The sequence below is a fragment of the Columba livia genome, chromosome 1 (genome assembly GCF_036013475.1).
Source record: "Columba livia isolate bColLiv1 breed racing homer chromosome 1, bColLiv1.pat.W.v2, whole genome shotgun sequence".
Lineage (NCBI taxonomy): Eukaryota > Metazoa > Chordata > Aves > Columbiformes > Columbidae > Columba > Columba livia.
The window spans coordinates 174,703,962-174,731,676 of record NC_088602.1 but is presented as its reverse complement, the minus strand read 5'-3'; the positions used below and the strand labels follow the sequence as shown (position 1 = coordinate 174,731,676).

General features: G+C 42.6%; 2 long non-coding RNA genes across 3 annotated transcripts; one reads left to right on the top strand and one right to left on the bottom strand.

The window, feature by feature from the left end:
- Window positions 1-334: 334 nt before the first annotated feature.
- Window positions 335-14,858, bottom strand: LOC135578143 (uncharacterized). Of its 2 annotated transcripts, XR_010469490.1 has the most exons (4): window positions 14,459-14,858; window positions 13,669-13,796; window positions 3,514-4,589; window positions 335-2,109 (listed from the first exon to the last, which is right to left on the bottom strand). It is a non-coding gene; the product is annotated as an uncharacterized LOC135578143 (long non-coding RNA). The 2 variants fall into 2 exon arrangements; XR_010469489.1 differs by lacking the exon at window positions 335-2,109 and having other exon boundaries at window positions 3,019-4,589; window positions 14,459-14,596.
- Window positions 14,746-27,715, top strand: LOC135578152 (uncharacterized). The gene is made up of 2 exons (XR_010469495.1): window positions 14,746-14,883; window positions 26,351-27,715. It is a non-coding gene; the product is annotated as an uncharacterized LOC135578152 (long non-coding RNA).

Here is a 27,715-nt window from a genome sequence, read left to right as displayed (position 1 = left end):
ATCATGGATCATGAGAAAGTGGGACAGAGGCTGGCCCCTGCCTCTGCCAGTTCCCACTCCTACATCCCTCCTAAAAGGGTTGCAGCTTGTGAGAGGGGTTGGATGTGCCAACTTGTGGGCTTCAGTAAGATTCCCTAATGAGTTGAAGTGAAGGTTTGAAGGCATTTCTGTTTCTGTGTTTTTCTTAATTACAAAGTTTCCTGGACAAGCTACGAGAATACAGTGAATGGAAGGGCAAGAAAGTATTATGGATGGCTGCTTTAAGACTAGAAAAAAACATTTTTCAAGCATATTTTGAATATTTATTTTGAAATACTGTCAAAAGCACCAAGTGTTAGGTTTTGCTTTTGTTTTTCTTCCCACGCTTCACAATTTTTTCTTTCTTTCCTTTTTGGCATTTGCTTATTTTGCCACAGGAACATGGAGAGAGAGAGAGAGAGAGAGAGAAAACAGATTAAAAATGAAAGAAACCAGAGGAAGTCAGTTTCAATGTGAAACTGAAAACACTGCAAAAATTTTGTATAGAGCTTTCATTTTCAGACACAGAAAATTCACTGAAAGTTAACCAAATGAAAAAAGGTCAACATTTGGATTTTTTGTACACAGAGGTTTTATCTGACTAAAACTCCAATCCTATAAAGATTTTATTGCCTGTTTAGCTTAATACACATAAATATTTATTATTGCCAGGGTAAATAAGAAGTCATGTTCAAAGGGCTTCTGTGAAGCTTTTAATTGCTCTAAGATCTAACAATAAGGACCTTAAGCCCAGAAGAATCCACTTCTTGTGGTGACTGGAAAACACGACAATGTTCCTCTCTGGCTTTGGATGAATGACTGAGGAGATGACAACCAAGGCCCATTGCTGGATAAGTAAATATTCACACCCAGGGGTTTGCTTTATTTTTCAAGAAGGGCTTAGGGAGCTTGTAGGTATATTTGCTTCCTGGTGATGATGTTTGAATTAAGTAATTTTAGGAAAATACAGTTGTTTTTACTTGACAATGAGCATAGCCAGATACAAGTATATTCTAGTCCAAGGCTAGGATAAATTTTGGGTTTGGCATCTTTTGCCCTCCTAAATGCACGGAAGTAACAGCATATTTTTCTTTATTACTGCCTTTCATACAAAGATCATTAGGAAATCAAATCAACCCAACTTTAGCCTCCAAAATGGGCAAGGGAGCAAGCTTGTAAAATAACCTGCTCCAGGAGCTGGTTGGTTTGTGTCCGTTGGGTGATGCAAAAAGCCAAGGCCGAGGAGGAACCTGGTTTGATTACTGGCAGCTGCTGTCCGGCTGATGTAATTCAGTAATAGCTGGTGACAGGCAGAAACTATAGAAGATACAAATGATAATTCCTTGGGGAGCTCCAGACATAAATAATTCATCAAAATAAATTTTGTAGTAGGGGTCAAAAGAAATTGAAGAAAGCCTGAGTGTTAACTCTCTGAGGGAGGAACTGACAGACTGTTTTTGTACAAACTACGTGGGGGGCACACACAGGCAAATTAAATGTAAATGAAGAATATAACATTGTTCCTATTACCTGGAACCAAAGTAAGAGAGACATGAGAAATAAAAAGAAGGAAGGATGATTAAGGAAATGTCAGTAACTGAAACTGCTGCTGGATAACAGTGCTGGGTAATGGCAACAGCAGAGTGAGTTGTCACAGGTCCATGTTGTTGCACAACATATATATATAATATAGTCACACAGAAGTCACACAGAAGAGCGGCTTCTCAGTAATCAGCTTGGTAACTTCCCCATAGCTATGAGCTGATTATTCTCCCCCAAATATTTAATTTGTCTGAGTAAGTAAATGCTGCCTGTCTGTATGGGAAGGACAGAAGTGCTGGTGTGGGTCATCATTGTGGTTCTGCAGGTGACTTCTGCAAGGGGCTGACCTGCAGAGCAGCTGAAGCCATTCCCTGCTGACTGTTCCATGGGCTGAGTCCCCTCACATCGCCCGGTGCCATTTGGTGGGTGCATCCCAATGTGAGAGGCTTTGGATTTCCCACAGTGTGGCTTCTACCTCCAAAAATGCCCTCAGAGGCTGGTTTTCCAGGAGGAAGAGGAAAGCTGTCATGCCACATGCAGCTGGGCTCCCTGAGGAAAAACAGCAATGCTTCAATGGAGCCAATTTAAGATCTGTTTATCTGTGACTGGTTTTAAAAACATTTCATGGGGAAGCTCTTTTTGAGCTCACCTAGCACAAGTTGACTGCTTTTTCACATACCAGGCTATAATTCTGCAACTGTTTCTGTTTGTGTTTAATGTTTGCCTTAGTTTGTGAACTCTGACTAGTCAAATAACTTCATCCTGACTGAACAGGGGTGTTTTTCTGGTATTTGAAAAACATGCTGGCTTAGGAATAAGTGGTTGTAAGCCTGTGAAAATGGCATGTTGCTTATGTGCAATGCAAAATTTTCCACCCAGGATCGTATTTTCAAAAATGGCCTCTAATTTTAGGTATCCAAATTTAGTCTCCCAGAGGCTGACTTCCAGAGATATTGCCTGCCCCCAAATCTGAGCGTGTATACTTTACCGTCCTCAGAACAGCTTCTCCAGGCCGCTCTGCTTCATTCCAGACAGCAGCCCTTGTTTTGTGCTATTCTGGATTTGCATTTTGTCATTGTCTGAGAACTGCTGGTTCTCACATATAAAATGTTTTCCATGCTGTAAGTTTTGTGCATGCTAAGTCTGGTAAACTTTTCCAGGGACTTCGGTATTGCCTTAGATACAAAGGTCTCCTTCCCACCCAGACTCAGGAAAAAATCAGAAGACTTGTTTTTCCTGTATTGACACTTACAGACTGCTACTATGAGAATAAAAGGAGAAACACTTTAAATACCTCAACTATTTTAAAGCAAAAAGTTGTGGAAGAAAAATCATCCTTTGTTACAAAAATCCATGAGGCTGGCTGGTACCTCAGTGTCCCTGATGCCATCTGAATAAAGTTCAGTTTGCTGCATATCCCAGAGAAAATATCCTTTTAGCATAATAGGGCAAGGGGAATCAGAAAATAAAACTTGTTTATTTGTTTGTTTTTTGTGGTAACCTTGTAAAAGACAGGGGGTTGGCTGCTTTCTTGTTCTGTTTTCCCCTTGCCTGCTTACACTTTTTCACACATGAAGGCATTTCTCATTTTCTGATCTGATAACAAGTTAAAACATTATGTTCTCTCTTATATGCAGAGGATTTTCTTTGATTTAGGGAAAAAAAGATGCACATGTGGTAATGTACTGATTTCCAAAAATAAATAGAAGAGTACCATGGTGAATTTTGCTGATCGCAGGATTAATGCTCTTTCTTACTACTGAATTCATGCTGGGTGTAGGTACCATTAAAGAAGGCTGAAAAGCCACAAGGGACTCCCTAGCTTTTTGTTTCTTTTTTTTTCTTTTAAGACAAAAACGCTTGCATCTCCTGTCAGTTACACTGCAATTGCCAGAGCAGATGAGAAGCAATGACATGATAAATAAATGCCCTGTGATACATGATGGAACTGACCTGTGGCTGGATGCTGGCGTCAGTCCAGGCTATTTCTACAGCAGGAACAACCAAGCAACCCCTTTCACTCTGGGTGCTTCAAAATCACTCCTTTTAATCCACTAGGTAAAATGCATGGCTGTAATAGTGGGTACCACTTTCAGGATGGTATAGCCTAGAAAATAAGGAATGAAGAGAAGCTGCTGCACCACTTTTCAGAAAGCAGGAGGAGGCTGTGCCCTGTGCAAGGGATCTTGGCTCTTTCCAGAGAGGAGCGCGTTTTCTTGACTGAGCAAGTAGCAGAGAGTGAGGAGCAAAGTGCTTACACAAGGCTGTTTGCTGGCAATGTACGAGCGAGCTCTTCTCACATTTTCTTGTGCAACAAACCCGGCATTGATTGACAATTTTGCAGATGTACATAAGGATCAAGAATGGAAGCTTTCAGCTCTTATGCCATGAGGCAGCACAGTGCCAGCTTTTGCCCATCTCCTGCAATGCCCAGCAGAGTCTGTTGCTGTTTGCCCCCATTAATTTGCTCTCCCTTTGAAAAGCAAGGGAATGAGGTTAGAAATCATGATGCAGCCCTGATGGGGCACAGGATAGTGGCAGGACCCCACAGTGTATGAGGCAGAGGTCAGGGGCCAACGTCTACCCCCAGCTGTTCCTATTGCCATAAGACTTAGCACAGCTGACACTGCTCTCGTGCTCCTCAGCAGTGAGCCCTTGGGCTAGCGGGCACTGCATCTTCACTTTTAAATGCCCCAAACCAAAACAAGCAGAAATAAGCCAGGAGCGGGAGTCAGAGGAGGAAAAGGGGTTTCCTCTGTGTGAGGGCTTGAGTAAGCAAGTGGCAGGTGGAGAGATGCTTCAGTGGTCAATGTGAGGAAGAAGGAAGGCCAGCACTGTGCTTGGTGTGGTCCCCCAGGGACGGCTGTCCTCCAACCAGACTCATACCACATGTACAGGGGGGCCCGGAGGACAGGGACTGTGTCCAGTTTGCAGTAAAAAAACACAAATTCTTATAGGGCAGATGCAGGATTCTCAGTAGTGATGGGTTGCTGCTGGACCATAGCTCTTGCTAATGTGGACAGTTTCACCTGCAAAATTGTAACAGAGATAGAAAATTAGGATTTTTCTAATTTTGGCTCTCCACTCCTTCATGCTCTTTCCTTTCCTGCTCTTGTAGTGGGAAAATACAGTGCTGCTCTTCCTTTTCAGGGCCAGACACATGGATATGCACTGCCCCCCCCCAGCTACAGCATATGATTAATCTTACATTTTTATATAGGACTCCCCTTGCTGTCAGCTGCCCGATTTCTGGTGTCGACACAGAGGTGGCAGCAGGTCCCGTTGTCTCCACCAGAGCTACTACAGCATTATCCACGCAAAATGCCTTTGTAGTGAGGCTCTTCAGTCCGGAGTCCCAGTATGAGAGTGCCTATCAAAAACCTGGCACTCCCGCTGAATAAAGCCCTCGTGGTGCTCTGCTCTTGCTGCCGGTGTAGTTAAACAAAGAGCTGCCACAGACCCCTTCCCTGTGTGGGGTTTAAACAAGCCCTCTACTTGCTGATGAAATGTGGACATTACAAGAGGGCAATTTTGCTTGTCTAATTCTCTGGAGGTATTTGTTCAATAAGTCCGTGCTGAAAAGGAGCATTTATTTTGATTTTTGTGCACTGAGACCACAACACCAACTCTATGAAGTGTTAATTGCTTCAATCATTTTTATGGGTGTTGCTTTTCCCCATGCATTTGTCAAGTTTGGTTAACATGATTTCCATTATTTCCTCTGAAACAGAGGATTAACCTGTAGCAAATTTTTATATCTAGCCTTCAGTCTAAGACAGGGATGCCTGCTCATTTAGATACAAATGCATTGGCAACGTGACATGCTGAAACATAGTATAATGATGCAGTTGTGAGAATTGCTCTCCATAAAGGTCCTCTAACCCTGTACTCCCCATATCGATCCTGGGAGTGACAAATTCCATCTGAGGAAGGTAGCACTTTGAGATATTAAAGTGTAATTTATGGATTCATTTACTGTGGTTCCAGAATTGATTTCCTTAAATGTTATGGAGCATATCTGATGCAAATCCCCTGGGATTTGGAACAATATAGTAAAATATCATCAATTCCTAGTTCCCTTTGTAATCATTTAATGAAGGCAAAATGTCCTTTGTTAAATGGGCCCTTTCATCCTCTGGGTGAACTAGGTGCAATTATAATTAAACTTTCGTTTGGAATTGAAACTAAATTAAAATCATATAAATAACTGAATCTTCAGGATTGCTATTCCTAATTAATAAGGTAACCACTCTTGGTGGAATAGAATTTTTATGATGCATTAATAACTCCCAATTCCTATTATATATTTATCTAAGGCAATACATTAAATTTCTGTTATGTTTAGCAGAAGTGTCCCATAAGGAAGGATCTAATAAAGTACTCTATTAGATATCATGTTCTTTTAACTATACTGCAGCTTCTCTCAGTGCTTCCTGCTTCTTCTGAAAGATGAGATAATAAAATCCACATTGAAATGTGATGCAACATTTTATGTGAAACTGAGTGAGATTCTTGGAGTGCTATGCAGAGTGCTGACACAATCACGCACTGACTTGGATAACCTGAATACACACACACAGGCACCCGTCAAATACATAATTTCATCACTTTTTTTCCCCTGGGCCTAGTTTGGTATGTACTTTAGAAACTTTGCAAGTCATTCTGCAAAGCAGGCAATGCCTAACATTTAGGATTTGGATTGCGTTTCAGAGTGATAGAAGCATGTCTTATACTGAACCATTTGTAAGTATTTATGTGTTAAATCAAAGTCCTCCACAGATATCATGCTAATGATGTGTTGATTTTCAATATGGAAAGAAAGTACTTCATGTGCAGCTATAACCCAACTGGGTGACGTGTTTAAGTACATTCCAGTCTGTGTGAAAAAGAGAGCAGGATGTAAAACAACAGCAGAAGTAATAAAAATAAACATCATTAGGACATAACAGCAGAAAGTGAATATAATCTTTTAGGAGAGGAAAGGGGAAAGCCAAATCATGAAAGGTGTTAACCACTTTTTAAAGGTGTTTGGATGATAAGGCTAGTACAAAAACCCCTCGTCTAGAATATCATAGAATCATAGAATAGTTTGGGTTGGAAGGGACCTTCAAAGGTCATCTAGTCCAACCCCCTGCACTGAGCAGGGACATCTTCAACTAGATCAGGTTGCTCAGAGCCCCGTCCAGCCTGGCCCTGAGTGTTTCCAAGGATGGGGCATCTACCACCTCTCTGGGCAACCTGGGCCAGTGTTTCACCACCCTCATTGTAAAAAATTTCCTCCTGATTTTTAGCCCGAATCTCTTGTCTTTTAGTTTAAAACCATTACCCTTTGTCCTGTCATAACACACCCATCTAAAAAATCTGTCCCGATCTTTCTCATAGGCCCCTTTTGAGCACTGAAAGGCTGTTTAAAGGTCTCTCCGGAGCCTTCTCATCTCCAGGCTGAACAACCCCAACTCTCTCAGAGTGTCCTCACAGCAGAGCTGTTCCAGCCCTCTGATCATCTTTGTGGCCTCCTCTCCCCCTCTCCAACAGGTCCATGTCTTTCCTGTACTGAGGACCCCAGAGCTGGATGCGGGACTCCAGATGGGGTTTCACTGGAGCAGAGTACAGGGGCAGAATCACCTCCCTTGACCTGCCAGTCCCACTCCTTCTGATGCAGCCCAAGATACAACTGGCTTTCTGGACACCTTTTTATCATTCTGATATCTAGCTGTTCATTACTACCATACGTAAAATGTGGTACAATTATTCTATTTAATGTTGTACAGTTCGTGTAACTACACTTTTGCAATCTGCCTTTTTATTTTTGCATCAGAAGTGTTTTAAAATATTTGACAGTCAACACCAATAAAACAATAGCCCTCTCTGATTTACTGAAATGTACAGAACTATAGACTTTTCATGCCAGAATATATTGGGAAAAGTTGTTTCTCACCAAGCTCAGACCTTCTAGTTAGCATAGGTACCCTGTTCTGTACAACATGAATCCAATTGTCAGTTACAAAAAACTATAATTTGTTAGCCTTTTGTTCCTGTGAATTTTTACTTATGCTCAGGATATCTTGCTTTCAGAAGATATCAAATGGAAACAAGCTTTTAGGAATGGCCCAGAACGAAGTTAATTTTATAAGTGTTCTCACTTATCAAGCCAATTTTGAATAAGTGAACTGCAAATCTGCTTCATGGATTGATATAATTTAAGGCTGTTATAGTTTAACGAATATTTAATAGTGAATATTAAGAGTGGGATTGGAGCAGTATATGAAACAGTGGCACAGAACTTTTGTTTTTAAGAGCCTTTAATTGCAGAAGAAAAACATTTCTCTCACCCTTCGAGAATTGCGATCATTTAAGCAAGTGAGCTGAATCTTTTGAGGGTGGTGAGTGCAGTAAAACAATGTTGTGGTTTGCTTTAATTGCTCAGATCAAGGTCCCGGTTAGCTTTCTGGCACAGATCTGCTGGAAAGGATTTCATTGTGTAGGGCCTGTTCGTGCTGTGTTTCGTAATCAAGGCATTTAATAACTGTAACTCTGTCAGTCCTGTATATAATTTCACGTGTGTTATTATAACACTTGCATTGCAGATCCTTAACTTCAGAGGCAGGAGGTATTAGCTGTGAGGAGGGAAGAAAAATGGGCACTGAGCATAAAAAAAAATCCCTTTGGTCAAAACCACATAGCATTTTGCAGTGGTTTATGCATGGATGTTCCTTCATGACTGTAAGTTGTCATATTCGTGTGCAGAGGTTTGAGCCAAATATCCCTTTTTAAAATAAAATTAAAACAGCATCTTTAAAAATAAATCCTAACCCTCCCTGTATACAAGACGATACAGGCTTTGTACTGAGGTGCAGGATATGTCTTTACTGCTTGCCCTTTGCAAACAAGTCATCATGTCAAAACGTATATGGGGTTTTAAAAAATCTTATGATATTTCCCTCTCATTTGGAGCATTCCCACCCCTCCAACCCTCCAGATCCCTTTATTGTGGAAAACAGGAAAAATCAGTGCCTGTTTTGTATTCCCTTAGCTCTTCTCCAGACTAAACAGATCAAGATGCTGATTTTCCAGAAATGCTGGGCAACCACATTTTGCCAGAATTTGTGCTTGGTCAAATTTTGTGACAAGCAGGCACCTCAGAGCGGGAGTGGGAGGTGTCCTCCCTGGTTTGGTGTATTCCTCTCATGTGGAGTCGCATTTCACCATCCCAAATGTGACAGCAGAAGTTATTTCCTCCTGTTAGTACCTTCTCTTTCCTATTCCCTTTTTCAATGAGAAGCAGTGACTTACACAATTAATACAACATTGAAAGCACAATCCCATCAGCATTCACACTCTGTAATAGCTTATTTTATAAAAAGGTAATTATCTATTCTCCCACCTGGCATAATTTTTGTTTTGAAAAGCTTCAAAACAGCTGTTGTGAACTCCGCATTTCTGGTGCCGTTATGTTGTCCTGCATCTATTTTTTCATGGCATAGTATCCTTCCCCTGTCCAGTGGTGCTTCTTCATCTGCCTCTGATGGCAAGAAGGGTAGGAGACCACTATTCTGCTGCCTGCCCCCTGCAACCCACTGCCCTGATCCCCACACTCAGTGGCTCTACAGCCCATCTTCTCTGGGGTGCTGATTGAGCTGGTCCACCACCGTGCTGATTTGGTGTCATTTGTGTTGCATCTCCCAGGCTCTGATTTGCCCTTTTGGTTCTTCAGAAGACCCTGGGGCTGTACAGCTAAGCAAGGAGGAGACCTGCCTGGCTGGATTCTGACAACAGCCATGTCTGTTTAAAGTCTATATAAAATTCCAAAATTCACCCTATCTGCCATCATCGTTCAACCTTTCAGAAGAAAATAGCTTTCTAGGACTTTCTTATCCTCACGTAACTGCCTTTTGGCTGGATAAGTGTTCTCTAATGCTGAGCCTATCAAAAGGAGTACAGGAAAGCCCCCAAATCCCCAAGCTGTCTACTTTAAGCCTGGGTAATTTTATCACAAGTCTTTAAAAAATTATAGAAGAATTACAGAGTCACAGAATAATTTAGATTGGATGGGACCTCAGGAGACCACCTGAGCCAATCCCCTGCTCAGAGCTGAGCTAACTTAGGTCACATTGCTCAGAGCTGTGTTCGGTTGGTTTTTGAATATCTTAAAGAATGGAGACTCCACAGCCTCTCTGGGCACCTGGTCCAGTTCATCCTAGTGGTGATTTTTTCTCCTAATGTCTAATTGGCATTTCTTTTGTTGCAAATTATGTCCACTGTCTGGATAAACTTGCTGTATGAAAGACCTTCATGCAATGTGATATCAGGCTCCATTTACTGTGTCTGTACTGGTGAAATTAGAAGTTCTATAAACATAGGGCTACTTGGACTATTTGAAATCAGTTATTCATCTCAGTTCAGTAATGGCACGTGTGTCAAAGAGCTGTCAAGGTCATTTGAACAGTTTGTCAGCCTTTCTAGTGGACTGAATGAAGGAGATAAAGGCTGAAAGGACAGAAAAACCCATCACCTTCATGCCAAGTAGAGATCTTTCCAAACAGGCTTAAAGGATACCTGCCAGCAGCCACCAGTGCTTTGCTGGTGTCTGCCCTGAGTTTCATCTCTTGCTAAGGAGAGTGGTGACTTTTGCCAGTGCAGTTATCTCAGCACCTTCTGTGAACACCAGAGACTGGCTCTGCACTCACTGAGCTCCAGTGACTGCTGCCAAACTGGTGCTCCCTGACATGGACGGTTCTCCCAGCCCATCTGCCTCTTTCATCAGGCCCAACGCTAGCCCTAAGCTAGCAGAATACTGGCAAGACGCTCCTCATCCCATCACAGAACCTTTGTGCATTGAAGGGAACAGAACAGTTGCTCTCCCGGTGTGAAACCCATCTACCCACCAGCCCACCTTCTGCAAAGCATGGGTGTTCTCGTTTGCTCTTCTGTGTAGTGCCAGGAATAACACACCATCGGATTCTGGCCCATTTTAACTGTTGCACACGCTTCACCTTGCAGATTATTGTAGAGTGGACCTGCCTTCTTGGCCTCAAATTTATCCCAATATTTTCACCTTAACCATCTGGACGCACGGGCTGCCTACAGACTCTCCTGTGGCAGCTGTCAGTGTCTAATCTACAGCCCAACTGTGTTCAAATCAAGTAATACTTTCTTTTTTTTTTTTTTTTTCTTTTTTTAAATTTTATTTTGCCATGAGAGAATTTGGTCTAATTTCTTTGGCTTTTAACTTCCTTGTTCTTTATGACGACAAGAAATCCTGCAGTGATACAAACCATGAAACACAAGGGATGGGACACCTTAATTGTGGTAGCATAGTGTTATAAAATAAAAAACTCTGTAGGAAATATTAAAGAGATATGGAAAGTTAGTGTGCCTACAGCCACCACAGTACACCAGACGCACGAGGACATCATTGCTGAGTAAATGTTCAGTGCCTATATAGAAAAAAATTAAATCCAACAGAAATAACCTTCTTATCCAGAATAAATTGAGACTGACCAGAGAGATTTCTATCTATTACTCTGTAAAACTCTCACCTATAAGGCTCTGATGCTGGACAACTGCTTAGGGCATGTTCTGACAGCTCAGGCTTTGTACTGGAGGTGCAGGATGTCTCTCTACTGCTTGCGGTTCACGGAAGACCATCCCATCTTTCCCAAACCAGCTGATTCCAACATCAACAGTGTTTTTCGTAGGTTGCCTGGAGACCCTTTCTCATCTCTGGATCCTTTTAAAAACCTCTTGGAGTCTAATACCATCTAATTTGTGCTCATTGCTGAAGACTGGGACAGAAACTGTCCCTGATTTCAGGCATTTCTGTTGTCATAGACCTGTATGTAAAGGCCAGAGACAGACTCTGCTGCTGCCTTGTCAACCTTCAATCCACAAAAATGATCAGAGCAATCTTTTTCTCAGTAAAAACTGTGTTCTTTGGGTAGGGATGGGGTAATTTTCTCCCCTTACTCTGTTTTCTGACAACAGGGAGAATATGTAATTGGATGTAAGCTTTCTCAAATTTGATTTTTTTTAAAGACTTCCATGACAAGTAAATAATGGCTAATATTGCTTGGTAGCTGCCAGAATTGTCTCCTAGTTCTTTACTTTAGATAATGCCTTTCCGTCTCTTCTCTTTCCCACTGTCTGTACTTAATGTCCCAGGATCCAGTCTGATGCTCAACCAAGTCTAAAACAGAGACTAAACCCTGTATGCTAATCATCAGCAGAGGTGGACAGTTCTCAGGGCAACAAGGGCATGAAAAAAATCACACCACTGTTTTCACTGAAATGCTTCTTGTATTCCAGAAGGGAAGAAAAACATGATGGTTGCCCACATCTTGGCTGAGGTTTCTAGCTAAGGCCTCCTGCACGCCTCTGAAACACTGAGGAGCATTCTGGGCATCTTGGCCATGCTGCCAGATCTTGGCTTCTACATAACTGGTCTGACTTCCAGCATTCCTGGAACACAGGCTGACTTCAAGGGTGTTGGTAGGTTGAAAGTCCAGCTGCACTTCTGAAGCTTAAACACAGACTTGGGAACCCAACTTAAGCTTTGATTTTTTTTTGGGAAAGTATGCCTTCAATCAACAAAGCAATGCAGGACTTGGCCTGGCTTTCCTTCAAAAGCCAGGAGCGCATTATACAACTCATGCAGTCTCTGCTCTGCTGTGAGCCTGCCTTCAGAAGACTGTGGCTTTCTCAGATAAATGGAGCCTTATCTAATTAGTTATTTATATACCAACAGTCTCCACAGAGTGCTGAGCACTGCAAAAGGTGTAAGGAGGAAATTAGGCTTCATGCTTTGAAATGGAAGTAGGCATTAACAATTCTGGTAATAACTTGTTTATTGCTATGTCCCTTCACATTAGGTTCTCTTTGTGAAGTTGTTTGACCCTAGGCTGAGAAAAATAAGTGCAAAAGCACCAAGTCTGCATTTTTTCAGGGGCTAATACCTTCCAGGTACTCACCAAGCCCCCTCAGGACCCTTGCAATAGAGGTCCAGCCCTGCTCATCCCAAAAGCCTCAGCTCAGCTTGGACCAGTCCCTCCCCAGGAAGGAGCCAGTTTGAGATGAATTAAAGCCCTTTCACAGCCGCTGCAACGTGCCTGATGCAGCCCAGACAACTGTCTGCTGCAGATTTGATTGAGTTCACCAAAGACCTCCGCAAGCTACTCATTTTAGATGGCAGTCCAAAGGGCAAAGGCTTTCTCTCCTGTTTGCAATCCAGTCTGCCACTTAAGCATTTTCCCCCTTTCTTTAAAGGTCAGAATTAAATGGATATTTCTTTACCACTTTGCAGACAAATGCTTTGATAAGTGAGTGCTCAGCAGCCATTGGGATGAATACAGAATGTGGTGAATATCCTGATAGACAGATGAGATTTTCAAAATATGGGATTGTACTTGTTATATGGAAGAGGAGGTGAATTTCTGATTGTTACATTTGGCAGGGGTGGCTCTCTTCAAATTATTATCTTCTGTGCTGAATGAGTACTGACATTAGTTAGTCAAGCTGCATAACACATGGAGATTATTAGTATTCAGTAGACAGATATGCTCGCAGCTCTCCAGCCCTAGAAATCTGCAGTGAAACTGTTCCCTCCAGCTGAAGGAGGCTCCAGCTGATGGCAAGAGCCAGAGGTGAGGTCAAGGTATCTCTTAGGGCCAGCCTGCTCCCAGAAATGACAAAGACATCACTGGGGACATGAGTGTCTTTTCCCCTTTCCCTCCTTGCCAGTAGCCAGAAAGAATCACAGACCCTACTCTCAAATATGTATATGTTCCCTCTGCATTTCCATAGGGATCTGGGTATCCACAGACAGTAGTGAGGAAAGCAAGGAGCTGGCTGTTTGTTAGAGCCACCCAGCAATGTTGCAGGAAAACTAAAAGGTTTTGCAGAAATGGGTCAGCAAACCTCTGCCAAAACACAGACAGAAACCTGGCTGCCTTTCTGCCAGGCTGCCTCAGCTCTCCTAGATTCCTGCATTTTGAAAGAAAGAGGAAATCAAATTTAATTAAAAAAAAAATAAAAAATTGACAAACCATTTTTGTAAATCTAATGAAACACCTCAGTGTGTACCTCAGTTGGGTAATACTGATACAACCTCACCTGGGGCGTGCTGATGCCAGGCTGTCCATCAGGCTTGCTCCAACTCAGGGCACGTGCATCCTGCTGTACGGCTGCCACCACAGAACCTGAGATGAAAGTCTTTGCCCTTCCTCTCCCTTGTCAGCTTCCTGGGAGGTGATAAAGAGGGAAGTTCAAAGCTCAGAGTACACCTTCTCCGGTTCTTTCACTTACGCAAAGACTTTTGCTAGTTGTTATTTTTTCTCTCTGAAAATGCTTGCTTTCATTCAGTGCTGTAAATCAGTGAGTCACTTCAGTCTGCACTAAACCATATTTATTACATTCTGCCATATTACAATTGACTGTACTCTGCCATTCCTCATCTTTATAATGACATTAAGCCCCTAAAATTAAAGCAATTCCATTTTGGATAGAAAAATGTAATAAGCCCTTGAGTGACCCTCTAAAAGGTCACAGTTGGTTTTAAATAAATATTAAAATTGATGCATGATCTTCGTGAATTCTGATGAGAAATCTTTAGTAAAACCTGGTCTTATTTTTTAATAAGAGAATCTACAAGACTAAACATCAGAGGTCTTTATGTGTGTATACATGACCATATACACATATGCCATTGGCATGTGACAGTGCTGGTTGCGATTCCAAATTCTGAAGTCTTTCACAAACACTAGTTAAAAGAAATATAAATTCTTAATATGAATTAGATTAAAATAGCAAGATGATGTAAAAGGTGACATGAATTTTATTTTTTTTCTTAAGTCTCATTACTAGAAATGCACTACTCGTAATATTTTCCCTTAAACATACTTACATGAAAGCCAGTCATAGCAGAGGTCTCAAGCAGAGTGTTATGCATAGAAAATCATAGTCTTGGTCTTCAAGTACATCTGATGTGCAAAACAAAAGGAAGCAGGAAGACGGGCAGCATGAGCCCTATTTTCCTCTCGGGGGAGTGGAAGCTCCAGCTCGCTGCATGACCATCCTTCCTCGAATTGTTCCTTCAGGATAGTTTGTGGGGAAAGTGAGCTTGGAGGTGGGTGGGTGAAAGTTGCTTCCGTGAATACTGAAAGAGATTTTGCTGATGGTAAAGGGAGAAGTGGGAGAAGGCAAACATTGACTTCTGGGAGAAATGGAGCTTCAGGTGACTGAGGATGCTCCTGGTGATGGAGTGACAGTAACGATCCTTCTCTAAATGAGATGACGTGGCAGCAATTGTATCCCGAGATGTTTTGAGAGGTAGGACAGAAAGGTGATGGTGGTGAAAGGTGAAATCAATGGGGTGACTTGAAGGGGTCAAGAAGGAAGTATAGTAAAAATGGTCTTAGCTGCAATATTTCTTATATTTATTATTTTATGTGCTTGTGCTGGTCATGATGTCAAAGGAAAGGGCGGCAGTGTTTCCAGAACAGCTGCCAGAGAGGAGGCAATAACAGTCAAGAGTATGGAAGTGGTGAAAACCTGGTAGGGTGAGGAGAGATGGTTTTGGAGTTGTGCAGAAAGAAGCCGTAACTGTAAGACACTGCCTGGATATCAGGTTTTGGTGGAAGAGACAAGCAGAAGATGAAACTAGAACACAGGCCAGATGCCTGTGATCAGTGGAAGGCATTCTAAACTACCGATACACTATATAATGTAACAAAAAAAAAAAAAAAAAAAAAAAAAGACAAAAAAAATTTATAATGTAACAAAACCTCAAAGTTTTTCTTTCTAAGTAGCAGTTATTTGTCTTTGCGTACACTTCAGCTTGCACAGTGAGATTACCACCCCTCAGCCTCTCTGCTGGGTTGCAAGCAATGAATTTCTGCTTCTTACAGCAGCTCCTGTGCATTTCAGGCAGGTCACTCTGCCAGGCTGTGCTGGGTATGCTGGTGACAGTCCAGAGATGAGCTGGTTGTTTAGTGTGGCTTGACAAGCTTCAAAAATGTTGTGCCTCTTTTCCCCCGCTTGATTTATAGTGCCAGGGCTGTGTTGTGCTCAGGTTATATTTTGTTTATTATTTCATTATTAGTTTCTATTCAGCTGGCTTAGATACTTCTTATTGAAATGGGTCCTTGTCTTTTGTATTTCTTTGCTCTGAATAGTACAGCTTTGGTTATCTTCCTTTTTCAATACCCTTTCTGCTCCTGCCATAGTGTAACTTGTGACAAGGTTTACACAATATAATGAGGGTTATCATTTGGGTGATTAAATGGCTATGTTTAAACACCCTGTTTGAGCTTATTACCATTGGAACAGACTGTGTGGTTGCTGACATTTTCACAAAGGATTCTGCAAAATTGCCTAGTCCTCCTGGGTTTCTGATCTTCTCAGCCTGTGCCTTGTGGATTACGTGTTCAGAACACACATTTTATTGCAGCTGGAATAAGGACATTATTCTGTCTCTCACAACCTTAAGAAAACTTTCCCAGAAATGAGAAATGCTTTTGAAAAAGCCTTGCCTTGCGGGAGCTGAGGTTATGGCATGGAATGATCAACACGCAAGCTATGGCACATGGTGTGCAGTACACGCCATTACCTGCTCCACGTCTTAAATTACAAAGCGGAAATCAGTCTTGTAATCAGCCCCTGATTATGCTGTTTGCCATCATTAGGCACTGAAGGAGGAGAGAATCTGCTGCTTCTTTTCAAACACTTGTTTATGAAGCAAGTCTTCCTGCCAAGAATATAAGTGAAGGACTGCTTGTACACTGGCAAGAGAAAACTGGACTGGGAGATATATCTGAGGTTCCTGTGAGGTGTGGGATCCTCCTGGAGATGGGATGGGGGAATATGGCTTCATGGCCAGCCCCTTGAAGAAGGGCCTGTCCTCTACCCTCCCACAAGTTCAGAGGAGCCTTCATCTGTAGTAGTAGTTTTGAAATGAAATAGCAAAGCTGATGTTTCCTTCATTGTACTTTCCACATCCTCAGTGGTAGTGGAAAGCCCAGGAACCTGACAATGAGGAATGAACTGTCCACTTCAACAGCTTCAATCTGTTCGCTCTTTCTGGGAAAACAAGCCCAACCAAGGCCATCGCGAGGTCTTCTCTTCGGAGTGAAACAGTCTCACTGTTTTTGCATTATTCAGTCAGATTTTTAAAGCAATTGAGCCTCTCCTTGGAGCATTAATAATTCTTTTGGATTTCACTTTAAAAAAAAATAATGAAATAATGGCAAGCTAGAACATCCAAATAACTTCTAAATTAGTGTGATCAGTGCCAAGCATAGCAGCACTAAGCCAAAAATCCAGAGCCTTGGACAACAGATCGTTCAGCTAGTTGATGTATATTCATTAATTGGTATGAGAGTAGGGAGGGAACAATGCACAAATGGATGTGAATTCTTGCATTCAGTTTATGTACACAAATACTAAAATGGGGCTGGTTTTGTTTCATTGTTAAATTCCACTTTTTTATTCTTTTTTTTTCAAAAACATGCTCTTAGTAGCAACAAACAGTTGGAGAAACAATAGCTAATTTAATTTATCATGTTTTGCATGCACAGCTGTGGATGGTAAGGAAAGCCCTGTTTTGGCATCAGAGACCTTCAAGATTGAGCTTTGCTAGCTTTAAGCCATTTTAAGAAGAATGCTTGGTTACTAATCTTTGTGTGAGGCAATTCAGAACTCCTCGAAAGCTGGAAAGGTTGAGTTCACAGCCCGAAGTCTGTTCCAACCTGGGGGCTGGCTCCCTGTGTGTTGTCTTCTCTGTTGCTTAGCACTGCCTGTCTTTCACAACATTTAATCACAGGCTTGCAAGACCGTGTGGGGAAGAGTCATCCTCAAGAGGGTTTCCCCTGCTTTCTGAAAGCCATGACTGAACAGTTACACAAACTTTTTATTTAGTGTTTGTCTATCTCCTGTGATCTTTACGATAAAGCCACACAATTAAGTGACTTTCTGAATGTCATTTTACTACTAATCTTGGGTTAAGGGGCAAGCGGATAAAAAAGGAACTGTGTGATTTGTCAGTAGTTAAAAGGGTGACTGGTGGCTCATCTTGTTTCAACATAAATCAGCAAATCCACATGAATTCAGAGAAGCGCAGGTAAGTGTAGCCTGTAAGCCAGCTGCCAGCCTATGGCAGTGCATCCACAGAAGTGCTGGTGGCTTCTTCTCTGCTCTTTTGTGGTTTTTCTACTCAGGAAACTGTGAGAGGAGGAAATGAGCATGATTCCTATTTCTGCTGCCATTCTATTTGGTGATGTTGCAGGAGGAAAGACTCTGCAGAAGGGAAGTCTCTGTTCCTTCCCTGTGCTCCTGGTTTGATCAAGCTCTCCTAAGGCAGAAGGCAGAAAGTGCATGTGGCACCCATGTATGTGGGTGTGGGGGCAGTAAAATCCTGTGTCTAGGCATCTCCCCCTCCTGTCAGGAGTACAACACTCTTCAGAGGGGCACCAGTGAGTGCGAAGTGGAGGGAGAAAACTGGTCCCTGAAAGGGGCATCGCGATTGCTGGTGTGGAGCACTGGGGTGCTCAGTGCATGGCAGAGACAGGGGAAGGAGTGAATAAGGGAGAAGGTGACATGCTTTGGTATGATCACATAGCTGGTCTGCAATCCGTATATATCTGCCCTGTTTTCTGTCAGTCTGTCATGTATTACATATTTACAACAGCCTCTTCAGAGAAAAGGGGTTTAAATGTCAATCTATCACGTTTGCTTGATGTGTGGCTACACGGCTAGGTGATTATTTCCACAGCAATGCAGCTCAGGGAGCAGTGCCAGCACCCACCCTGCACCAATCTGGGGAGACCTTGGCCTCAATATTTTGGGCATCCCTTGTGGAAGCACCGAGCACCAGCCTCTGCCCTGCTGGGAGCCAGGGCTGTGTGTAGGTAATGTAATTTGCTGGCTGGGAGAGGTACTTTCCATGTATTTACAGCACTTTGGCAGGGCATCTGTTACTGCTGCATTTGAACTGCTCATTGATCCGAGCATGCAGGATCCCGCCCTCTCCCTGATGGCCTGGCCCTGGCTGAGTGCCGCAGGGATGCCATTGGCAGGAATGCCATCAGCAGGGATGCCATCGGTGGCAATGCCATCCCTGGGGACACCATGCACTGCTGTGAGAGGCAGCTCTGCCTTGGGCAGCACCGGCTGTCCCAGCAGGCCTGGGAAACATCTGACAGCAGCTGTGAGAGGGATGTGCAGCAGCTCAACAAGGATGGATGTGGGGTGTGATGAGTGGACCTTGAACACACTAGCCCACAACAGAATAGAAATCGTGGCACAAAAATGGGCAGGGACAGGTTTGGATGCTGAGGTCTGGCGATGAGAGAAATACAAGCTTGAATTTCCTACTGTTCTGTTCTGTTTGTTTGTTTGTTTGTTTTTATGATTTGAATACTACTGAAGCATCATGCGTGCTGCCGCAAGGGGAGATGTTCAGTTTCTAGGGAGCACAAATTACCAGCTCAACTGTGTTTAGGCATTTACAACTGCATGGTATGGAATATAAGTACCACATCCAGCTAAAAACTGCACCTGCCTAAAGGCTGAGGTGAATTGATTCTAAAGTGACTATTTAAGCCTGCAAATCCGTGTCAGGTTTGAGATTACTGAAGATGTGATTGTACTGTCTGCAGGTAGCTTTGTCTCAGCTGGCTTCACTTTAGAGCCTACATCTGTTAGCCAAAATTGCTGTGATATGAACAGCAAGAAGTAATTGTGATGTATGGGACAAAGCTGACTAGAATTGAAAAGCTGAGTGGGGAAATTGCAGATTTTCTTTCAAAGGATTTTCATCATAAGTGGAGTCCTTTAAAAAGAAAACAAAACCCAATAAACACTTGATTTTTTTTACATCCTAGAAAGTATTTCCACTAAAAAGATTCCCAGAGCTGTGTCCAGATCTCATTTCGGTGGCATTAGCCCAGGCTTTAAAGAAAAACAGATGAGTTCTTTCTTAATTATTTTTTAATTGTGACCTCTTTTTAAATCATTTTAAAAGCTGCTTTGTTCGTGGCAAAGAGGACCACTTTTTGTGTTCCCACCCAGGGAGCGGCAGCACCATGTGAAGAAACAAGAAAACAAAATGTTGTATTCCAGTACAATGTATCTATTAGTCAGGGACAGGAGTCGCTAGTTTTCCCTTGAGATTAAAAAAAGGAAATGTAATGGGAGGAGAAAGAAAGCCCTGGGCGATGTGAGTGCCCCAGGATTTGTGGCACAGGCTCACCGCGGCCTCCTGGGTTTGTGGGCCTCCCTCTCTGCACCCAATTTTGCTGCCCCTGTGTGGCAGGGGGTTGTGGGGAGGCACTGGGAAGCGATTGCCGCGGGCATGAGCACGCTGCAAAGCAACCAGGTTTCCAGCCCATGCAAAGGAAGAGCTCATTTTAATTGCCATATACCACCATACAGGTAAAATAGGCTGGCTTTGCTGGCAGTGCCTGGTGCACAGAGACAGTCAGGTAGGAGGAACCTGTCTCCGAGTGTCCTTAAGCTTTCTGCAGGTGTTCAGAAGCTTTTTCTCAAGGTCTTCCCTTTACCCTAATGCAAAAGTATCCAGAGAGCCAAAAAATTTCAAGGACTCTCTGCACAAGACTCTACATGTTAGAGTTCATTCACACAAAGAGAAAAATCCCACTTGAAAGTTGCTGGGAGTTCACATTGTCCTATCGCAAAATTAAAAACAGTACTTTTTTTCCCCTAGAGCTTTCTACCCTTGTGTGACTTTTTGCTACTTTACCAAACAAAGGGTTATTTTTTTCTGGGCTGTTACTATCGGAACAAAATCCAAATGTGATTTAAGTGCTGAAAGGGGTGTGTAGGCTTGTGTGTGTGTGTGTCTTCACTACATGTTGCTGTACCTGAAATCTTGTGCCCTCAATACTCTTCATTGCAATGACAACCCTGCAAAAGGGGAGAGGAAAGGAAGTTGCATTGTTTCAGGGAAACCAGGATTCCAAGAACTTAAGGACTGGTCCAAAACAGCACTGAATTACATAGATAATGCAAACAAAGAAGCAGTGTTTTCAAAGCATAGTGTTTATGTGCTTACTTTACCAGAGCCTCAGCAACATTTACCAGCACCTGAAATGCTACTCGGGAAATTGTCTATATCTGTTCTGTACTGATCTCATATTCACAGTTATCCATCTCCTCAACCAATCATTGCATTTTCATCTTCGGAGCATCTTGGCCTGACTGAAATATATCATGAACCTACTAGACCAAAACTCTCCTTTTCCTGCTCCCATTTGATCCTTAACTCAGGCTTATGCTTAGCTAGTTTTTAATTTAAGTTTTATCCTGCTGCAATCTGGAAAATTCCTCCTTGTCTACAATATGGTTTTTCTAATCTGCCTGTCACTTCCTGAGCCAATCTTCAACCATTTACTCAATTTTTTTTGTTCTTGTAGCTAGTAGATATAGTGCCAATTTAAGTTCATTTTGCCCATTCTTTGTGTGAAACGGACAGCTTGCATACTCTGTGGAAAACAATTTTGATAGTTTTTTGCCACACTGTGAAAACCACATGAGAATGTATTTTTAAAACTGAACCAAATAAAGCTGAAACTTCTGGTTAAAGTAATAATTTACCTTTGCTGCTATGCAGTTACAGTGATTCATATATTGGAACACAGATTAAAAATAGTGTTCTGGTCCTTAGAGCCTCAGTTGTGTTGAGATTTTTGCACGTGGTAAGAGGAAATGATTATTACATCTGATAAATGTCATATCTGTACTTGGCATAGAAGAGCTCTATATTCATACCACTTCTCTTCAGGGAGAATAATAAAACAAGCAAAAATCCCATAATTCTTTACTTTCCATTTGATTGCATCATTGGTACTTATACCAATGCCTTAAGTTTATCTCAACGTCACTTTTATTGAAGTCAATTTTGAGATCACCCTAACAAATATCCCTTGTTTTTTTTACTCTTCTTCTGAAGCAAAAGCTAGTTGTGATGGGCATGAAAGTCATATAAGTCTCTAAGCATAAGCAAAAGGTGGGTGGGTGGTGGTTTTTTGTTTTGTTCTGTTTTGTTTTGTTTTGTCAACCGCCATGGAAAGGTCTATTTTTGAATGAGGTTTAAAAAAAAAAAAGTCAAAATTAGATTTAACACCAAAAAGTTTGCCACAAGTAAGAAACAAACATTTGCCCTTGTGAGTTTCTTTGTTGGGAAGGTCCTTCCTGACTGTTCAAGCTCTTTTTTTCTCTCTGTTGCACTATTACTGATGCAATGCAGCAATATTCTATGGATGATAAGAGGTTCTCTTTTTAAAAGCATGGTTGATGTCTGGCAGGGGTGCACCCTGGCATGCACATTTTCAGGTTTTCCCAGCTCTCCCAAAGACAGTGTTTTCCTTGCTTTTCCAGTAGCCCCAACTGGAGCAGTGTGCTGGCTTCCCAAGGCATTTGCCTGTGACCAAGAGGGAGCAGAGCCACCCTCGTTTACAGCCCCAGGTGTCTACTGAGGCCTGGCCAGCTTGTCCTCGCCTCTCTCAGAGTCCTTAGTCATGTGTGTCACTCCCTTCAAGTGCTGTTTGCATGAGGCTTTGCATGTGTTGGATATTGGCTTTGAGGAGCAGCACTTTGTTTCTCAGATTAAAGTGGAGAGACATTTGAGCAGCTCCCAATGCCAGACTGCCAAGGGCTCAGGCTCTGCCCAGCGTCTCAGCTGGGAACAGCATCCCTGCTCCCATGTCAAGGCCATCCTGGGTAGGCTTACCAGACAGCCTTGAGTTCTGCTGGAGGATTGTCCTTTGATGTCTTGGTTATAAAGAACACATTAAGCCTGCTGAGAGGGAGGCATTGTTTGCTTATGGGGCTGGGGTAAGCTTGTTATGGCTTTAAGTTCACGTGTAAGGCAGCAAGATGATAGCTTTTCACTGCAATTAGATGTAAGTCAGGTCTGTATGCAAATCCAAACCTTTGCAGCAAGTTCCTGTTGTCATTTTTGATGTTAAAGGTGATTGACCTGATTCCAATAGGGGAGCAATTTTAAATAATCTTTCCTATCTGAAAACGAGCAGTAAGTATAGTTACCTGAGCTCCAGCTCCTTATACAAATAACAGCGCATCATATCAACCATACATACAGCTGCTACTTGTATTCCCTGTGAATACAAGAACACAAAATGAGTTCTCATAGCAAAAAACAGATAGCATATAAAAAGCAGGGTCCATTTGTAGACACTCTACCTCAAATTCTGTGAGAGAGGCAAGATCTGATTTGCTGCTTTTTGCCCCAAAATAGCATTACAGAATCACTCTAGTGGGAAAGCTGCCTTGTCCAGTCAGCTGCTGTGATTGGCTTAATCCCCGGGCAGGCTCTGAGCTGATAGAGCTACGGGTGTGGGGAAAAGGGACCTGCCACAGCTCAGTAATTCATATCTTACAGTAAGGGCTGCAGCCCAAAGGTGAAAGTCTGAGCAAGTTGGGTGTTGCTTCCTGGTCTCCACAGCTGGGTTTTCCATGGTGAAATGAAGCCTGTTAGCATGCATAGGAAGGAAAACGTGCACTGCTTGATGCCATGATTTCCCAGCCCTGTATCAAGGTCTGGGTGTCCTCAAGGTGTCCCCAAGGCTTCTCTCACAAACATCATGCAGCTGTAAAATTAGCACAAATAGAAAAAATAGCCAGATTACAGTAGATTTTTACTAGTGATAGGATACAAAAGAGAGAACAGCTTCATCAGACCAGGGTGGACCTGCTGAGGCTTCAGTTTCTGTTGAGCTGACTGTAAATTGGCAGACTTCAACCTGTGCAGGATTTTTAAGTGGTTTTAATGGAGCAGTGATACAGCACTAAACACACAAACACACTTGCAGATCCGTTCCCCATATTGTGTGCTTTAAATATAACTCCCTGAGCTACTCCATTCATGGCCCTGAAGCCTGAAATTGAAGTGAGGGGATATAAGGTTATGTGCTTGTCAGCCCAGCCTCCCCCAGCTGAGCCTTGTCAGTAAATACATTGGATTTCTCTACATTTGTGAATTCCAGAAACAAGACTGCCTGTCGTTGGCTGTAAGTGTAGGAAAGTACTTATCCCTAAGATGGTAACAAAGCAAACTGACACCTTTTTTTTTTTTTCCTAGCAGGATTATCTACCCTCATGAATCACATCTCATACTTGCAAACTAAATTAACAGTTTTACATGTCAACTGAGTTTTTGTTGCCCAAGCTTAGCTGTGATGGCAAAGAAACAATGGAAATGTTTGCACACATAAACACCAGGCACCTAGGCAACAAAATAGAAGAACCTGACCTGCTTGTGCAGGATGTGAAACCAGCTACTACAGGGAGGGCAGAGATGTGGTGGAGCAGCTAAAGTCACTAGAATATACATACTGAAGGCCAGGCATTGCTCAGGAGGGGAGGTGTAAGGGTAGAAGTAGTGGCTGTTAATGACTGTCAGGGATGTAAAAGTGGAAGGAGCAAGGCATACTGTAGCTAATAGAAAGTTGATTTCAGTACAAATAATTTGAGGGGAAGAAGTAAAACCTTTGTTGGGATAGTACTGAGAACTTGCTAAAGCACTTGCTTTCCCCTCTCGGCCATCATACAACTAAACCTGCAGCACTAAAGCTTCCTTAACCACCATTCCTTCTCTTTTCTACTTCCTTGCTGCCTCGTGAACCTCCACCTGAAGTCATCTGTCCAGGTCTCTTACTGGATTTCTCCATGTATTTCACTCCCCAGATGGAGTAGCCTCTCATTACAGCCTGCTGGTTATAAATGATGCACTGGGAAGCTTCACTCTTTACAAAATGTTTGAGCTGCCTGGCAGCATCTGCATTTCTGTAGTTGGTGTAATTGCCCAGTTTGTTGAAAAATATGCTCAACCTTGATATTTCAGGAAGGCAAATCTTGGGAGGCAGCTATAGAGAGAATGGGATGTCATCTCTGCTGAATCAGAGTGCCATTTTCCTTGTGAGAACAGCAAAGCTTGGCTCTTACTGGAGGTCCCTAGTGCTGGCATCCCTGCGGTTCTCCATGCATCCACCCTTCTCCACAGCATTGCCAGCACTGGTGTGGGGTCTCGTCATGCCAAGCCAGGTGTACTTCATAGCTTGAGAGAGATAGTGTCCTGCAAGGGCTGCTGCAGAAAGAGCTTGGCCACTACCATGGGCAAGTTCCTCCATGCAGGACAGACCTGAGCTGATGGGGATCGCATTATCCAGCCTCATAGATGGGCTAAGGATTTTTATCCCAGTATTTATACCCTTTCCCTGGTTGTAAGAAGTCTCAGCTCATATGAAGGGGCATAAGGAACATTTGATAAATGGAAGTCTTCCAGACTCAGAACAGCTGAGGGACTAAGACATCCTAAACACATATCCCTGGGAGATTATACAGTCTGATAATGGTTAAATCCTTCCTCTCTGGGACCAAATAGATGGTATTATATCTATTATATCTGATGTGTCTTGTTTGCCCTAACGCCCTCTGGAAGTCTCTAATGTGTACAAGTTACCTTCCAGGCTCCACATTGGTCCGGCAGGACCATTTCTGACATCCAAGGCTGGCCAAGAAGTACTTTCTGTGTCAATGTAAGAAAGCCCGTACAAAACCCTTTTTCTGATTTAGATTATATTGCTGTAATTGAAGGTTCAGTATTTAAAAAGAAAAATGGGCCAAATACATTATTCATCTAATATTAGAGAACATAAAACTTCTAGGAGTTAAGCCAGAAGGCCAGTAAGAACCAAGGAACACTGTACATTATGAAGAATAATAATAATGTGCCTGTGTTAAGTGTCTGTATGATGCAGGGTAGATGAGAGGTTTTAGAATGTCTTACTATAGATTGAATTGAGATGAATCACCTTAATTTTCAAGGACAGCCTGTCTCTGGCATAGAAAAAGCCAGCCAGTACATCCAGTGCATGAATGTGGGAGTTTGTGTATTCAAGTCTTCACTCCACCAGGGACGGCTCTGCACAGGATGCCTTTTACGCCTCAGCTGTAGAGATGAAATGGAATTAAAAGGTCAAAGTATTCACCAGTTTCATAAAAAATGGCGCAGTGCTCATCTCTCTTGTAGCCACTCCATGGAGAGCTGCCCAAACCAGCCTTCATCTAGTAGGCTCAAGTACTTGAAAGTTGGGTTAAGCATCACGTATTTAGCCTTGCCAAGTCGTGTGTTTCCCTGGCCACTCTGGTACCTGGATCTGCTTTATGTTGGATATTGAGACATGGGGAGAACTGGAGGCTTCAAGGTGAGTGCACTAAGAGGAAAGAGAGAACTGCAAACACCTTGGTTTGCTGTGGATGAGAACTGTAGGTGTTTACAGAAGCACAGTTAAGCAATCACCTTCTTGGCCTCTTCTTAATAGGCCTTGATTAGCCTCTAATTACTGCTTCAGTGCAAGGTTTCCTGCTCAAGAGAGGCTGTGGAGCCACAGCAACACTGCTCAAGGCTCATCTGCCTCTTCTGTCCTCCTACGATCACGCTTAGGACTTACAATCTTTTCTGCTCTCTGAGGAGGCTTCTTGTTACAAATGATGGATTAAGTCAAAACGGCATTGCTAACTTTGCTTCCTCTGCCAACAACTTTAAGTGAAGCTGATCGGAGATTCCCAGTGCCTCTACTGACAGGATCTGGCAAGATTTGATCATTAGCTCAGTTTTTCCCTTGTCAGTAAACTCAGAGGTGTGTCCCACCAGACTCACTCTTGTCGCAGCTTCTGCTGAGGATTCACGTGGCAGCTGTGGTTTGGCTGCTGTGCCATCAGTATGCTGGTGACATTCTGCTCTGTGACTTTTTTGCAGCAGATCCAGATGGTGTGATTTCCCTTTTTACCCTGAACCTGGCCAATACAGAGGGATGGATGAGAATCAGCTGGCAGACAACCTGGCAAGAGGGGGTACGAAGTGCAAGGTGCGAGGAGATGGCCAATAGGAGCAACGCAAGATGCAGTTGCAACTCGTGACTGCACTGTTACAGCCTGACTGTGTCCACCTTTCCTAAAGAGCTTGGCTATTTTTGAGTATTTCCAGAATGCACTGTCTCTCAGTTTCTCATCTAATGAACTTTCCAGACAGTGTCTTCCAACACAACACCTCACACAGCATGATGTACCCTGATTTTTGGTGCTCTTACCCTCAGGCCTTTCTGACCTGCTAGTAATCTTGACCAGACAAGCATTTGAATGAAAATGAGATGAATGATGGACAGCACAAATGAATGAAGTCTGCTGAGATGATGATCAACAAAAACCTCCCATGTGAGGGATGTTAATACTGCCTAGCTTAGATGCTCTGAATTGCCTCAATGCATATCTGAACTATAATACCCTCAAGCAGATTAGGTGATTATCATCCCTCAGTGAGCATTTCCAAGAGCCACTGGTAGAACATTTTGTTTCAGAGAAAAACCTCCAATCCATACCTTTTTCCTGATGTCCCACTTCAGTTTACCTTAGAAAAATGGGTATTTTAGATCACAGTGTTGATTTACTTTTGATGAACACTACCTGGTAGGTTGGATTGATGTATAAAGAGGAATTTGCTGCAGTGGGGCTTAACAGGGTGGTGTAGGGAAATCTGTTTATTAAATTTATAGTGGTAGAAACACATGCTGTAGCTACTGGCTTTTTCTGACTATAAATGATGTGTTTATGTCACTTTCACTATTGAGGGAACCTGAGCAACAGGAACCTCTATTTATCTGCAGTTTTTGCTTCCTTCATGCATCACTGATAGTGGAAATAAAACACAGGAAAAAAAACCCCAAAAGATGAAAACTCTGCCATAAGCTTCAGTGGAGCTTTAAAGTACTGCAAGATGTTTCTGCAGGGATTTCCCATCTGTCTTTACCTACCAGAGTTACAGGAGCTTATCCACCCACAGCAGCCACAAAGATAGGAATATTTTCAAGATGTAAATGTTTCCCTGAGCGTTAGACCCTGATAGAGATGTCCTTTATTCAGAGATTTTAGAATTTGCGATGTTTGGTCTCCTACCTTACAATCCCAGTAAACTGTTTCCATTTTCTGTGTGTTGTTTCCTCTTCTCATCAATAAAAAGGAATGAGTGGTATTCATGACCGTTTAAGAATGGATGCAATGTGCTATAAATGATACAATTCTAAACAGTAAATTTTATGCCAAATAAATTCTTCTTTCTTCTCCTCCA